The following is an 18038-nucleotide window of genomic DNA, read 5'->3' as shown; positions in this document are numbered from 1 at the left end:
CAAATACAAACTTATATTTATATATATATATATATATATATATATATATATATATATATATATATATATATATATATATATATATATATATATATATATATATATATATATATATATATATATATATATATATATATATATATATATATATATAGTGTGTGTGTGTGTGTGTGTGTATACGAAACTGTCGCTAACAACGAAACTGATGGCCTTCCCTATCTGGCATATTTGGCAGAGGTGCACTACGGCTACTATATAGGCTAATATTGTCACTAATTAATTTACTTATTTATATCCCACACATACAGGCGTATAAAGTTGGATCATCAATAAAAAAAACATCAAGAGATAAATTTAGATTTAACGGTAACTGCAGTTCGAAGTGGACCATCAAACAGTTCGTGATAACGAACTGTAAGTAACTAGCGACCCGGCTCAGTAGTAACCGAAACTCTAAAAAACGGAATTTTGATGCCAATAGATACACCAAAAGCATCGGGTTTTTATGCTGATTCAAATATATAAGTTCCATCAAGTTTAATCTTGCCACTCAAAGGTTACAAGCCTGAGAAAACTTGCCCTATTTTCGAAAAAAGGGGGAAACACCCCCTAAAACTCATATAATCTTAACAATGCGTGTTTATACGAATAAATACGGATGCGTGTCTATTTGTTTTTCCGGTGATCGTATCGACCCAGTGGTCCTAGAGTATCAGGAGAGGGCTCATTTGAACGGAAATTAAAAGTTCTAGTGCCCTTTTAAGTGACAAAAATATCGTAGGGCAACTAGGTCCCCTCCCACGCTCATTTTTTCCCAAAGTCACTCGATCAAAATTTTGAAATAGCTATTTTGTTCACAATAGTCGAAAAATCTAATAACTATGTCGTTGAGGATGACTTAATCCCCCACAGTCCCAGGGGGAAGGGCTCCAAGTTATGAACTTTGCCCATTGTTTATATATAGTATTTTCTACTTGGAAGTATGCAGACGTTTTCAGGGAAGATTTCTTCTGGTGGGGAGGGGGGTCGGAGGAGGAGGAGGCTACGTGGGAGGATCTTTCCATGGAGGATATTGTCTTGGGGAAGGGGCATCTCTGTGACGGGGGCCGGTGGATTTCCCAGTATTATTTATAAAATGATCATAAATGAAACTAAGAAACAAGTTTTTTCAACTGAAAGTAAGGAGCAACATTAAAACTTAAGACGAACAGAAACTATTACGTATATGAGGGGTTCTACCCCTAGTAAATACCTCGCTCTTTACGCTAAAGTGTTTTTAGTACTTTCAAAAAAGCTATATATTCTAATTAAACGGCCTTTGTGATTCAGGGGTCATTCTTTAAGAATTGGAACAAAATTTGTCCTTTAGTGTAAAGAGCGAGGTATTGTCTAGGGGGAGAACCCCTCGTTTACGTAATAAAAATATACGAATATAGAAGTTCGTTACGTAAGTTATTTCGTAAGTTACGTCAGATCAAAATTTCCAGAAAGCCATTTAGCCAAAAAAAGTAAATTAATATGCAAATTTCATTTTCATTATTCATGTACGGTGAGCCAAAATCAAAGCTGCATTAATTCAAAAACGTTCAGAAATTAAATAAGAAAAATAAGTTTTCTTAACTGAAAGTAAGGAACGACATTAAAACTTAAAACGAACAGAAATTATTCCGTATATTTAAGGGGCTGTCCCTCCTCAACGGCTTGCTCTTTGTGCTAATTTTTTTTTATTGTTTTATCAAATAGAGTTGTGAGAAAGACTCAAATATTAGCGTAAAGAGCAAGGCGTTGAGGAGGGGACAGCCACTTCCATATACGGAATAATTTCTGTTCGTTTTAAATTTTAATGTCGCTCCTTACTTTCAGTTAAAAAAGCTTGTTTTTTTATTATTTAATAACGTAAAGAGCGAGGTACTAACTAGGGGTAAACCCCCTCATATACGTAATGATTTCTGTTCAGTTTACGTTTTAATGTTGCTCCTTACTTTCGGTTGAAAAACCTTTTTGAATGACACAATCGAATGACACATAGAGATTTGTATAATAGGGGGGGGGGGGGGGTTGAGTGCTGAAAATAATGTTGTATGTATTGTAAGTTGCTTTTTTTTGTATCCATGGCCCTTGTGGCTTTAGACTGTTAAATATCTATCTATCTATAGCGATAGTATGACACTACTACTACTACTACTAACAACTCACCGCATCACCGAGCCGCCTGAGGCCAACACAGCTACGCATGCTCCTCCTCCAGCTTAATCTATTCAAAGCCTCCCTTTTTACACACTCCCATGAAGTTCCCATTTCCTTTACATCTTTCTTTATGACATCCTCCCAACCCAGACGAAGGTGACCTGCTTTCCGTTTAGCCCTAGATGGTTGGTCAAAAAGAATAATCTTCGGCAATCTGTCATCCTTCATCCGCACAACATGGCCTAGCCACCTCAACCTTTCTTTCACTATAGCCCTAGAGATCGGTATTGAACCACATTTTTCGTACAGCCTATTGTTTGAAATACGGTCAGTCAGCCGGGTGCCCAGAACAATCGTTAAGCAATTTCTCTGGAAAACACCTAGCAAATCTTCATCTGCTTTTCGAAGCACCCATGCTTCAGAACCATATTTGACTGCTGTCATCATTGTAGCTTCTAATATTCTAATCTTGGTTTGCAGACTTATCTTCCTATTCTTCCAAACTTTTTTTAACTGTGAAAAAACACCCTGAGTTTCGAGGGGGGTACAATTTTCTTTAAAAAAAAACCCATCAAAAATGTGTTTATATTCATTTTTGTTACGTTTTTAACGAGTCGGACAACATTTCGGGGGGAGGGGTGGGGGTCAAACTCCCTAACCCCCCTGAATACGGCCTTGTGAAGGACACTAAGGCATTGTATTTCCGTTACTGTAAATTATTTTTATATCTTCCTCGTTGGTATAGGAACCGAAAGGTTATTCCATTGTTTAGTGCCACTGATTTATTGACATCTTATGATAAGTTTGATAAGTATGATGCCAAACTCTTATGCGATTATTTTGATTTGCATTGTTGTTGTTTTTTATATTTAATATTGTTCTGTATGTGTTTTCTTTCGTATCATGGTTTATTTTCTTTTGCTTCTCCACTTTATTATAATCTTAGTGAGTTAAATATACGAAATGAATATAAGGAAATGAATTTACTTTTAACAGATGTTTCTAATTCTTGTTTAGCATTATTTCTGAAATATTGGTGAATAAGTTTATAACATTATAAACATTCTAAAGCAAGAACCTGGATTATCAATCGAAAACGTCTATAGTCACATTTGCCGATATAAGTCAAAATTACGCACGATTACAACGAAGTTGTGTGTACCGCTCGTAATTTTTCGAGTTTGTTGTTCTACTTTCCAGCGTTCTGATTGACCAGACCATTCAGGTTAAAGATTATAAGCATAATTAGTTTACGTTAAAAATAGTAGAGGGAGATAATAGTAGAGGGAGCTTTTCTATCTGTAAGATGAATCTGGTCAAAGATATAAAGACATTAGTAGGCAACAGTTGGGACAAGTGAGTTGATACCAGGCTTTCAAATTGCCATTTCACTGTTCCACTTCTGTACCACATGTGTGACGCTAAAATCAAGCAAGAAACATATTCAATTAGTATATCTTGGCCTTTTTTATTAACAATTGCGACTATGGCGTGGCTCGGGCATTTCTCTTATAGATGGCTGACCTGGTTGGTCCAGTGAGATTGTATCTTCCTAAATAACCTGTTTTTTTTTATTCGAGTTTTCAATGAGGCGTTAAAATTCTATTCTAGTTTATTTCCCCATCCTAGGTTTCTACATGTTGGGAACGAAGTTATCTTTACCTCCAATGTGCTATGACCTCCCAAAAGTGGACTTGTTCATTTTAAAAAGGGGATCTCTGTTGCCATACCAACATAGAATAGGGTCACTTCAAATGTACACGTGGAGAATACCAGATCCTATTAACAGATTTGGAGTGGCTTGTTTATAATTCATGTAGTCTTTGATCTAGCCAATATGTTATCGCCCCTTCTCATTTGCAACATGTATAATCTTCCCGTCGTATATCTTAGAGAGCGATTCCATGCTTTTACTCGAATGAGTTTCCTAAGCTAAAGAGTTACCAAGAAAAACGTTCTCTTCAACCAATAAGAACTTGAGTGCCATTTTTCTTTCCTTCTCGATAAGTCATCACGGAATAGTTAGTAATCAGGGTTGCCAACTGGACATATTTTATGTCCAAAGGACAATTTTAGAAATTTGGGACATAAAAGGGACATACTTAGCAAATTTATGACATAAAATAGAATATTTCCCGGCTGGATACATATTTTTTTATAAACAAAATGTTATTTTTCACAAAATCAGTATTAAAACTACTTATCTAGCACTAAATTTATATTTTCTACTATTTTTTTACAAACGTTATTCTTTTTACCAACGTTATTATTTTTTGGAGTTGTTGCTCGTCCCGCGGAAAACTAATTGCAAATACTCTTTTTTACTCTTTTGAAAATAATCTTTTGTAATACTAAACTATTTTTAAACTATTTAAAACTTTTTATTTGTTTCATCTATCAACGAATTTATTTCTCATTGCATCTACGTTCACATCAAAACCATAGGGAAGCAGACCCGTTGGTCTATATCAGTGACTTTTAGCTTCCAGCGTTAAGGCAAAAATAATTATTTATTTATCAAGTATTACTAACTAAAAATGAAAAGTTAGCAAAAGAAAAAAAATTAGATTCTTGATGATCTGGAATCAGTTTTGATATCAATAGATGTACGAAAAAATTTGCTTATTGTACTGATGAAAATATATATAATATTTTTTAAGTATAGTGTTACCCATCAGTGGGCCTGAGAAAATTTGCTAAATTTTCAAAAAAGGTAAAAAAAACACTCCATAAAAGTCAAAGAATTTTAATGGAAATCACGCCATCAGATTCAGCGTATCAGAGAAACTCACTATGCAGGTTACAAGCCCCTATCAATAGAAATTGATTTTTTTAGTGTTTGTCAGAAAAAGCAGCATGTATTCAGATTTATTTGTGGTTTCCAGGGTGACCGTACCAACACAGTAGTACAGAATATAGTATATTGCAAGACAACTGATTCAAAAGGAAATAAAAAGATCTAGAGTCCTCTTTCAAGTGACCAAAAAATTGGAGGACAACTAGCCCCTGTCCCACGCCCTTTTTTCCTGAAAGTCGTCAGATCAAAATTTTGAGATAGCCATTTTGTTCAGTATTGTTGAAAGGTACAATAGATATGTCTTTAGAGATGATAAGACCCCTCAGAATCACGAGAGAAAGGACTACAAGATATGAAATTCTCCCATTGTGTACATATAGTATTTGTTATATGGACGTACACTGACACTTTCCAAAGGGGGCACGTGATATACTGGGGATGGATTTTCCATAGTAAAAATTTCCCATTGGGATGGAAATTTCTGGGGGTGAACTTTTCAGGGGAAATTTTACATAGGGTGAATTTACCAGAATTTTTATACAGATTGTTTTTTATTTGTCTTTTTTCTCTTTGTTGATCCCATTGTACATGTTGAGACACTCTGAGGGAACTCTCAGGGGGAAGTTTTGAGCGGAGTTGGAATTCTCTTGGGATCTTCTTTTTTTTTTTGGGGGGGGGGATTTCCACGGGAGAAATTTCCATGGTTGTATTATCACCAGGAGAAATTCTCCATGGAACATTTCTGGGGGATAAACTTTTCAGGGGGGAGGGGGTATTTTTCAAACAGGGATAGTCACCAATGACCTCAAAAGGAATCAGAAACTAAATGTATACGAGTCTTTATTCAAATATATCTATGGTAAGGAGTCTTTTTGAGGCTGAATAGTAAGCAAAAATATTTCTGAGAAAGATTTGCAGCAGGGATGGGATTGTCCGAGGATAGTTTCCCAGCGGAAGAATTTTACATGGGAGGAACTTTATATAGAGGAATTTTTCGGAAAAACGATCAGAAATAAATACAAAAACTAGTTTTTTCTACCGAAAGTAAGGAGTGACATTAAAACTTAAAACGTACAGAAATTATCCCGTATATGACGGGGGCTACTCCCTCCTCAATACCCCCCTCTCTATGCTAATGTTCAACCTATTGTCTAATTTTTTAAGAACGATTCTTGAAACACAAGTGCCGTGCCACCCTTGAAGTAAGCCCCCCTCCACCTTTGTTGGAGAGGGGTGGAGCCACCTTCCTCCACACACGTATTCTTTTCCCTAGATGCACCCAACATAAATTTTGAGATAGAAATTTTGTTAAAAATGGTCTAAAGAGCGTATAGCAATGTCCTCAGCGTTTACATAGCCCATAAAAGCCCTAGGCCAAGGGTTATAATTTATGTCCCAGGGGCATATAAGGTTTTATGGAATGAATAAGTCATATATAATTCAGATGGAGTTCATTTGATTGAAGTTTAGTGCACTTTATAAGAGTAAAGAGTTATTTGAGTGCACCCCCCCCCCCCGCACCTATAATTTCTAAAAACTAGTTTCCAATCAGAACTTGTAGACATCTATTTTGTTCAGCATTGTTCAAAGGTCCAGTAATTATGCCTTTCGGGATGTCACCCCCTGATTGAAGGGCGACCAAGGTTACTTAGTACTCTGCAAAGTTGCTTGATTTTTGATTTGCAATATGCCCTGAACAACAATTAATTTTACTGGCATAGGGTCACGCCAAGATATGATACTGCCGAACATCCAACCAAGCGCACCTGCTAAGCGTAGGCCTCAGAAGGGGAATAAGCTTATGCTCTGCTACAAAGTTTTTACTGTTTATATGTTTTTATGACTTTTGTGCTTATAAACAATTTAATTTTTTATGTTTGTACCAAATGGATCTGTTTTTTTTTCATTATATTCTATGTTGGATGATCGCCTTAAACGAGGTTTACCAGTTGTAAAAAAAACTAGATTTTGAGATTTAATGATGGACGTATTATTGACAAAATATGAACATAATTTGGCTGAAAAGAACACATTTTTGGATGCTTATGGGGCACATGCATTGACCAAAAAGTTGGCAACCATGGACACAGCATACCAGTAAAATAGAAAAAAAACAATCTTGAACACCGAACACCACTGCCTGGAACGCAGACGTAGTGAAATCACCAAATCTTATGATAAAAGTTAAGCCAAAACACTTTTAGATGAATGAAATTATTGCTAGCTGAAACCTGAAATCAGAGTTACCATTTTTCAAGGCACGTCAGCTTTTCAAAAATTGCTCATTAAAAAAATACAATTGCAAAGAATATTTAATTTTGAATCAGATTTTGTCACCCGAAATGACGGGATACATACTTATAGTTACTTATTTACTTTTCTTGTATTTTTAGCAGCACCCCAAATAGTAGGTTGATTATAAAAAAGCGATTGGTAGCTTTAAAGTAATAACCTGAATCAATTAGTTTATTCTGCAGGTATAAGTGCTTTCATGCTATACATCTTTTAAAATGTCTTGAGGGGCTAGTAAGTTAAGTTTTAATTTACACATGGAATCAAAGCAGAAGAAAGTTTTCAGAAACAATCAGACGGTTCGTAGTAACGAATTATGAGTAACCAGTAATGAGGCTTAGTAGTAACCATGACAGTCTAAAAAACGGAATATTTAAATAAACAAATGCATTGAAGGAATTTATTTATTATGCGGATTCGAGATATACAAGATTGGTTAAGTTTAGTGTTACATATCGAAATCTACGAACCTGAGAAAATGTTCCAGATTTTTGAAATAAGGGGGAAACACCCCCTAAAATTAAATAAATCTTAATGAAATTTACACCATCACATATAGCGTATTCGAAAATCCTACTGTAGAAGTTTTAAGCTCCCATCGAGAAAAATGTGGAAATTTGTATTTTTTGCCAGAATAAGATGACAAATGCGGGTTTATTTCTTTGTTGTTTTTTTTTCTTTTTTTTTTTGGCTGTTTTTTTTTTCCCAGGAGTGATCGAATTAGACCAATAATCCTAGAATATCGGGAAAGGACTCATTCAAACGCAAAATTAAAAGTTCTAGTGCTCTTTTTAAGTGACCAAAAAGATTAGAGGGTAAATTTACCCCCCTCTCACGCCCATTTACGCCCAAAGTCTGCTGATCAAAATTTGAGATAGTCATTTTGTTCAGCATACGCGGATTATGAATCATCCACTTTAAAACAAATTCTCTTAGTAAAGGATCGTTGGTATTTTGAAATTCAGCCGAAAGAATATCATTAATTTTGACTGGATTACAGATTCGATCAAGAGGACTTATGATCAAGAGCAAAGAATCTAAGAATCTAAAAACTATGTATTTGAGGATGTCTTTACCCCCCACAGCCCCAAAGGAAAGGGGACAAGCTATGAACTTTGCCCAGGATTTACATATAGGCTTAGTATTTGATCTTTGGAAGCATAAAGATACTGTACGGGGAGGGGACTTTCTTCCAGAGGTGTTACATGGGAGCAAGGTCATATCCAGGGGGTTAAGGGGTTTGAACTCCCTGAAATGTTTATCCGACTCGTAAAATCCTAACACAAATGAAAATAAACAAATTTTTTATGAGTTTTTTGATTTTTTTTTATGACCCCCCCAAAATAGTTTTTACCCCCCCCCCCTCCCGAAATTTTTTTTTTCATACGGCACTGCATGAGAGGATCTTTCCACGGAGGAATTTTTGTGGGGAAGATATTTTCTATGGAGGAGGGTCTGGATTTCCAGGCGTTATTTAAAAATAATAAGAAATTAAATAAAAAAAAGTGGTATTCCGCTATTAAGCGCACTCTTTTATATACTGCTAGTTTGGTTAATGCTAATGAAATAATATAAAATAGGATAAATATATAATAGTTTAGAAACAAATTTGGGCTGTATATTTGCACATTAGAGGTGGGGGGGGGGTAAAGCATAGTATAAATTATTACGTAACCTAACCTAGGTACCTTCTCCCCCCCTCTTAAACCCCCAAAAAACAACAGTTTAAATATCGTATAGGCAATGAAAACCACGCTATACATTGTATTACCCTATAGCGGTGTCTTAAATTAACACGTCAAAACCAGTACCCATTGCAGTATATAAAAGAGTGCGTTTAATACAGGATAACCAAAAAAGTTTTTTTTTCAACTGAAAGTAAGGAGCAACTTTAAAACGTAAAAAGAAAAGAAATTATCACAAATATGAGGGAAGAACCTTCCTCGATACCTCACTCTTCGCACTAAATATTTGGGACCCTTTAAAAAAAGATTAGGTACTGTTCCTTTAGCTGTAAGCTACTTGAGAAATGAAATTTGGTTAATGCTAATAAAATAAAACAAAATATGATGTAAATATAATAGTTTAGAAACAAATTTGCACATTAGGGGGTGAGAGGGGTGGAGGTGGGGGAAAAGCATAGAATATATTAAATGCGTAACCTAACCTAGGTACCTTCCCTCCCCTAAACCACAAAATAACTAAAGTTTAAATATTGTAAACACAGTGAGAAACCACTGTTTGCAATCCAATTCTCCGTTGAAAGAACCTGTTTGACTAGTTTCTTTTATCATCTATCTCTCGTGGTTTACAGCTAATAGAGCAGTACCAAAGATTATTATTTTGAACGTTATAAAGTTTATTAAAGGGCCCTTGTGTTTCATGAGACATTCTTAAATAATTGGAAAAACACGTCCAACTTTAGCGTAAAGAGCGAGGTATTTAGGAGGGACAACTCCTGTCGTATTCGTAATACCTTTTATTTGTTTTAAGTTTTAATCTTGCTTCTTACTTTCAATTGAAAAATCCTGTTTTTATTATTTAATATACATATAAAGGATTTAGGATTTTATGGTAACTCCAAATTACTCCTTGTTTCTGGTTATTTATTTCAATTATATGCGTTTCATTTATTACACGTCTTTTCATGTGAAAGGATGTGTAATATGACATGACCAAAAAAAATTACGCAAAATTTTGTTAAAGCAAAATATACATTTAAACTGTTTGTTATTCATGTGAAATACGATGTAAAGTTTGAAACTATTTTTGTCTTAGATGATTATAAATATTTTGCGAAAACTAAGTGTGAAGTATCTATTTTGCAATTTTTTAATAAACAATTTTTGAAAAGCTGACGTGCCTTGAAAGATGGTAACTCTGATTTTAGGTTTCAGCTAGCAATAATTTCATTCAATTAAATTTGTTTGGCTCAACATGACCAGGGTTGCCACCGTTGGCAGGGTTGCCATCGTCAGTAGGATTTTACTAGATCTAGTAAAAAAAAAATCTAGTAAATTTAGAGGATCTAGTAAATTTCCCGAAATCTAGTAAAAAGTTTATAGTAAACAAAACTTTTTTTATTTTCCATGAATTCAGGGAAAACAATTATCGTAAACATATGACAATTTCCAATTTTTGCTCGTCTGTTTTACAATTTTGCTTGTCTGTCTCAGAGACAGACAAGTAGTCACCTATTTTCATAAACAGACACTTCACTTCCGGAGTCTAAAGGTCGATAAAATCAGCTTTCTGTGTATCAAATCTTACCAAATAAAAATGAAGCTATAATGACTCTTGGATTTGTGATGATCGGGAATCTATTGGAATCAAAACAAAAGCCAACCACCCAAGGTGATTAGGTGAATCTCCTCAGTTTGAAAATTTTATTGAGTAAAAAGGGGCATGTTGAGAGAAATTAAAAGTAAGTAGAAATGTAACATTATATATATATATATTTTTTTTTATATATATATATATATATATATATATATATATATATATATATATATATATATATATATATATATATATATATATATATATATATATATATATATATATATATATATATATATATATATATATATATATATATATATATATATATATATATATATATATATATATATATATATATATATATATATAGGCCTATATATACATATATATCAAAACAAAGATTTTTGAACTTGTAGGTTTCCGGAATTTTCTCCTCAGTTTGAAAATTTTTATTGAGAAAAAAGGAGCATGTTGAGAGAAATTAAAAGTAAGTAGAAATGTAACATTATATATATATATATATATATATATATATATATATATATATATATATATATATATCTATTATAGTGTATTACGTTAATCACCTGGCAAAAAAAAAAAAAAAAACTGTCTTCCTACTTTATTAAATGAAAAAAATGAGCACATTAAAAAGGTATAAACCCTACACACCCAACCAGTTACCCAGGACAAGAAAGTATAACCAAACCGACAGTCCGAAATATATATATATATATATATATATATATATATATATATATATATATATATATATATATATATATATATATATATATATACATATATATCAAAACAAAGATTTTTGAACTTGTAGGTTTCCGGAATTTTCAATCATACTATGAAAAGGAAAGAAAAGAGGAAAGGAGAAAAAAAGCAAAAAGAAAAGAGGAAAGGAGAAAAAAGAAGAAAAAAGGAAATTCATTATGCTTCTATTGTAAAAATAGAGGCTTGAAGGTGCATGTGCGGCATAGCCGCACGCGCAAAAATTTTTTTGAGCATTTAGTAAAAACAGATACGATCTAGTAAATTTTTCCCCTCTTATTTAGTAAATTATTTGAGCTGAGGGTGACAACCCTGACCGTTGGTGATTTTATCATAAGAATTGGTGATTTCACTGTGTCTGCGTCCCGTCCAGGAATGTTTGGCGTACAAGATTTTTTTTTTCTATCTGACTGGTATGCTGTCAGGGTTGCCAACTGGACATATTTTATGTCCAAGGGACATATTTCTGAGTGCTGGGACACAATGACATAATAGGGCAAAAAAGGGACATATTTTAGAAATTTGGGACATAAAAGGGACATATTTTGAAAATTTATGACATAAAATAGAATATTTCCCCGCTGGATACATATTATTTTTTTTTTTTTAATGTAATTTTTCACCAAATCAGTTTTGAAACTACTTGTCAAGCACTAAATTTACTTAACTACTTATTTTCTACTAATTTTTTTACCAACGTTTTTTTTTTTACAAACGTTATTATTTTTCAGAGTTGCTTGCTCTTTCCTGCAGACAACTATTTGCAAATACTCTTGAAAACTATTTACTAGTTTGTAATCTTTCATCTATAAACGATTTTATTTCTCCTTGCTTTTACGCTAAAATCAAGACAATAGGCAAGCAGGCATCTTTTTAGTTAACACTCGCTTCCGGCTTACAAGGCTCATTCAAAAAAATATATCTGACTATCTATCTATTTAAGTATTAATGACACAACATTAATACTTAGCAAAAGAAAAAAATTAGATTCTTGATGATCTTTAATCAGTTTTAATATCAAGAGATGTACCAAAATATTTTTTTATTGTGCTGATTCCAAATATATAATATTTTTGAATTATAGTGTTACCCATTATTAAGCCTGAGGACATTTGACTATCTTTCTAAAAAGGTGAAAATCATCCCATCAAAGTCAAAGAATTTTAATGGAAATCACGCCATCAGATTCAGCGTATCAGAGAACCCCATTGTAGAGGTTCCAAGCTCTTATCTATAAAAATGATATTCTTTAATGTTTGCCAGAAGAAGCATCACAGTGTCATGTTTATTTGTTGTTTTTTCTTTTTCCAGGTGTGGTAATATCTAGCAAATGGTAATAGGATTTCGCAAGAGGGCTTGTTCCAACGAAAATAAAAGATATAGTGTCCTTTTTAAGTAACACAAAAAGTGGAGGACAACTAACCCACGTCCCACGCCCTTTTTTCCTGAAAGTCGTCTGATCAAATTTATGGGATAGCCCTTTTGTTCAGTTTCATTGAAAAATACAAGAGATAAGTCCTTTTTGGAGAAAGTAAACCCGCCCAGAGCCATCAGAAAAAGGGCTGCAGGTTATGCAATTTACTCACCGTGCAAATATAGTGTTTGCTATAGATAAGTACACTATCATTTCCCAAGGGAGGAATGAAATCTACTGGGGATGGATTTTCTATGGGGGGAGTTTTCCATTGGGATAGAACTTTCTGGAGTTTAACTTTCCAGGGAAACTTTTACACTGGGGGAATTTGACAGAATTTTTGTACAGAATGTTTTTCAATTGACTTTGTTCGCGTGGTTGATCCCATTTTACATGTAGACACACTCGGCGGGAAATCTCCGGGGTAAGGGTGCAGCGGTGTTGGAATGCTATGGGGATCTTTTTTTTGGGGGGGGGCATTTGACAGAATATAAATATAACATCGGGACATATAACCCTTAGAACGTCTACAAGGAAAAATTATGGGGACTAAAAGTTCCAGGGGGATTTTCCAAACAGGAATATTCCCCGATGACCATAAAAGGATCAGAAACTAATTGAATACAAGTCTTCCTTAAAATAAAAGTATGGTAAGGAGTATTTTTCAGGCAGAATCGTAGGCAAAAATTTGTTGGGAAGGATTCGCAGTAGGGATGGAATTGTCCGGGTGTAATTTCCCGGCGGAAGAATTACATGGGATGATAGGAGGAACTTTATACAAAGATATATTTTGTGGTGAAATTTTCCTCAGAGGAGGTGGATTTTTTCGGATTAGCCTATCTGTAAAATGATAAGAAATAAATAAAAAGACTATGTTTTCCTAAAGGCAGATATGAGTAACAGTAAAAATTAAACAGTACAGACCTTAGTCCATATATGACGGTGGCGCGGCTTACCTTACTACCCCCCTCTCTACGCGCAGGTTCGGCCGTTTGTCTAATTTTTTTTAAAGAATGATTCCTGTAACACTATGGCCGTGCTACCCTTGGAGCAAGTCCCCTACCTCCACCCTTGGTGGAGATGGGTGGAGCAACCCCCCTCCACACACGCGTTATTTTCCATAGATGCATCCAACAGAAATTTGAGATAGATTTTTTTTATAAAATGGTCTAAAGAACATATAACACGGCCCTCAGTGTTTACACAACCCAGCAGATCCCTGGGGAAAAGGGAGCACACTGTACCCCAGAAGCACTTAATGTTTTTTGTAATGTGTAGTCATATAACATTTCGTTGGGTCTAAGTCTAGTTACGTACTGTGCAAAGTCGCATATCCACATTTTAGGGTAGGACACCCCCCCCCGCGCCTCGCCTTTCAAACCACCCGCCAATACTCATCCTTGGGAGAACTATATTTTTTTCAGCAGTGTTAAAATGGCCAGGAGTTAGTGCTTTTGGGCTAGAAACCCCCTGATGGAAAGGCGCATCCGGTTACCTAACGCTCCGCAACTTCGCTTGACTCCTTCCATAATCCTTATGACATGAGCAAGAAATAATTTGATTGGCAAAAAGCTACCAAAAGAAGTGATAATGCTGACCCTCATGCCGACTATACCTGTCAAGCTGAACTCTCATCGGAAGATGAGGCTTAATCTCCGACAATTAGTTTTTTTACTGTTTATATGTGTTTATGATTTTTGTGCTTTCACACTAGTTCATTTCCTATGGGTGAACTAAATGAAACTTTTTAATTATATTCGATATTAACTGATAACTTCGAAAGAGGTTTACAAGTTGTACAAATAATACTCTCTAAGATTTCAAGATGGATATATTATAGACAAAATACGGAAATAATTAGGCTGAAAAGGACATATTTTTGGATGCTAAAGGGACATCTTCATTGACCAAAAAGTTGGCAACCCTGTTAGTAATGCTTTAGTCCAGGTCGTATTTCCCAGTAGGATAGTTGAGGATGCATTCATAGACTTCAATTTATAATAGGCTACAAACAGTATGTTTTTAGCAAGTTCCTTGCGCTATTTCTTCCATGTACAAGAAAAATTTCCCAAGGCGTTTGAAGCAATCAAAACTGGTTATTTGTGTCTGATTCTCTATTAACACTGATTGGCACAATTTTTGTTATGTATCTTATTTTTATTAATAGCATGTTTTAATACTTACAAACGGCACTAGATTTAGAAGTTTCATTTCAAATGAGCCCATATACAGCTTTCTATAATGTACCAGTGGTCCACTAGTGGGGAAAAAAAGGACACATCAGTGCTACCCACACAAAAAAGTCGTTTTCCTTTTATTTCAAGGTGAGGGTTGTAGCTTTTCTTTATGGGGTTATCAACAATGACGATTGTAATGGTGCAGTTTTCATTTCAATATTTTCTAGGGTTTTATCTTTCAAAACTCCATAAACTTGTTTTCGCAATAATGTTTTACCGCTAAGATTAATTGAAATCGTAGTTACCATTCCTGAATCATCTTAAAATGGCAAATTTTTGTCACTTGACATTTTTTTCAAATTTGTTTTTGAAAATTCGGTTAATTCGGGGGGAACTTCGTTCTTTGCCTGGACTTTTATCTTATATCCGTGCCCCTATGGCTGGAACTGAGTGGCCGAATGCTTGAGTGGCCTAGTCAAGGTTATTAAGATAATCTTTCTACTTGAAGAATAAGGGGAGAAAGATTGTAATTCGCTAGGCTAGAAAAAGATATCTTCCTTTAAGCGAAGGACCGGAGTCCTGAGTGAAAAGAAGTCCCTCAAAGTTTATCAACTATTTGTGACTCGCTATTAGAGATAAGAGGCTTCACTTTTAAGTTTTCAATTTTTGATGATTGGGATCACTTGTGCAATTACTTTGATATTTTGGTATAATAAGAGGACACTCCTTCAACATAAGGGGGCATCAGAGATTTCCTGGCATATAGGCTTAAATGGACGAGTGCTATACTATTTTTTTATGTTTTCTTATGAAATAATTTCATAAAAAACATTTTCTAAAACGAAGCTTTTCAAATAAAAAAGGATATCCAAAGCAAAATCTGAGACGAACTGAAATAAAGTCATATAATAATTTAGTCTTAAAACTAACGAGAATTACTGCCAATAAATAAACACAGTTCAAAACGAGCAGAAATTAAAATCCATAATGAAATCAAATATAAAGATAACATGTACTGCAATAGATGAATCCTAAAATAAAAATAAATTGCTACAAACAGAAGTAGAGCTGCCACCCTCTAAACCTTCTAAAGGCCAGAACAGTACTCGTATCATTTGTGGGCACAATTTTTGTTCCAAAGGCATATGTATTGGATCTTTCAGCTATGCTGAATCAAATGGCTATCTCAAAGTTTTCATCGGATGACTTTGGGGGGAAAAGAGGCATGTAAGGGGAGCTAGTTGCCCTCCATTGTTTTGGTCACTTAAAAAGGGGACAAGAACTTGATTTCCAATCAAATGAGCCCTCTCTCGATCTCCTTGGACTACCCTTTCGATACAGTCACGCATGGGAAAACAAGTAAATTAAACACGCATCTGTGATCTTTCTTCTGGCAAAAAATAGAAAATACCACATTGTTGTATATAGGAGGCTGAAACTCCTACTGCAGGGTTCTCTGATATGGTGAATCTGATGGTGTAATTTTCACCTGAATAGCTTTTGGGGGTGTCTCTCCCCCCTTTTTAAATAATCAGTTAAAATTTTGAAGGGTCATAGTTTTTTATGCGTAAAAACTTAATGAACTTTATTTCAAGCAGTTCGTGGTAACGAACTGTAGGTAAGGAGCGACCCGGCTCAATAGTAACCGGAACTCTAAAAAACGGAATTTTGATACAAATAGATCCATCAAAAGAATCAAATCTTTATGCTGATTTCAAATATATGTTTCATTAAGTTTTGTACTACTCATCAAAAGTTACGCGCCTGAGAAAATTTGCCTTATTTTCGAAAACAGAGAGAAATACCCCCTAAGAGTCATAGAAAATTAATATAAATCACGCCATCAGATTCGGCGTATCAGAGAACCTTACTATAGAAGTTTCAAGCTCCTATATGCAAAAATGTAGAATTTTATATTTTTTGCCAGAAGAAAGATCACGGATGCGTTTTTATTTATTTTTTTTTCCGAGGGGTGATCATATCGACCCAGTGGTCCTAGAATATCGCGGGAGAGCTCATTTGAACGGAAATTAGAAGCTCTAGTGCCCTTTTTAAGTGACCAAACAATGGAGGGCAACTAGGCCCCCTCCCACCCTCATTTTTCCCAAAGTCACCCGATCAAAATTTTGAGATAGCCATTTTGTTCAGCATGGTCTAAAAATACAATAACTATGTCTTTGAGGATGACGACATCCCCCCCGGTTTCCGGGGGAAGGGCTGCAAGTTATGAACTTTGCCCAATGTTGACATATAGTGTTGGCTATTGAGAAGTATACAGAAGCCTTCAGGGTTTTTTTTCTAGTAGTTGGGGGGGGGGGGTTGTTTTAGAGGTTATGTGGGACTATATTTCCATGGAGGAAGTATTCATGGGGGAAGGGACATTGCTATGAAGGGGGCACCGGATTTCCCAGGATTATTTAAAAAAAAAACGATCAGAAATTAAATAAAAAAAATACTTTTTTCAACTGAAACAAAGGAGCAACATCAAAACTTAAAACGAACAGAAATTATTATGTATATGATTGGGTTCACCCCCTAGTCATTACCTTGCTCTTTAAGCTAAATTTTTTTTTGTACTTTCGTCAGAGCTATTTATTCTAATTAACGGCCTTTGTCATTAAGGAGTTATTCTTGAAGAGTTGGAAACAATTCGAACTTTAGCGTAAAGAGCAAGGTATTGACTAGGGAGTGAACCCCCTAATATACGTAATAAAAATATACGAATATAAAAGTTCGTCACGTAAGTTAATTCGTAAGTTACGTCAGTACAAAATTTCGAGAAAGCCATCTAGCCAAAAAAAAAGTAAAATTAACATGCAAATTTTGTTTTAAATATTCATGTACGGTGATCCAAAATCAAAGCTGCATTAATTCAAAAACGTTCAGAAATTAAATAAAGAAATAGTTTTTTTTAACTGTAAGTAAGGAGCGACATTAAAACTTAAAACGAACAGAAATTATTCCGTATATGCAAGGGTCTGTCCCCTCCTTAACGCCTCGCTCCTTACGCTAAAGTTTGACTCTGTCGCACAGCTTTACTTTTTAAAACAATAAAAAGCTTTTGCGTAAAGAGCGAGGCGTTGAGGAGGAGACAGCCTCTTTCATA

At 34.6% G+C, this 18038-nt stretch overlaps 1 protein-coding gene across 1 annotated transcript in view; it reads left to right on the top strand.

The window, feature by feature from the left end:
- Positions 1-18038, top strand: part of LOC148947161 (uncharacterized) — a 171475-nt gene that overhangs the window by 143616 nt on the left and 9821 nt on the right. The window lies entirely within an intron of this gene.

Source organism: Artemia sp. Qi Xiang Cuo, chromosome 11, assembly GCF_049724085.1.
Source record: "Artemia sp. Qi Xiang Cuo chromosome 11, ASM4972408v1, whole genome shotgun sequence".
NCBI lineage: Eukaryota > Metazoa > Arthropoda > Branchiopoda > Anostraca > Artemiidae > Artemia > Artemia sp. Qi Xiang Cuo.
This window is presented reverse-complemented; position numbering and strand designations above follow the sequence as displayed.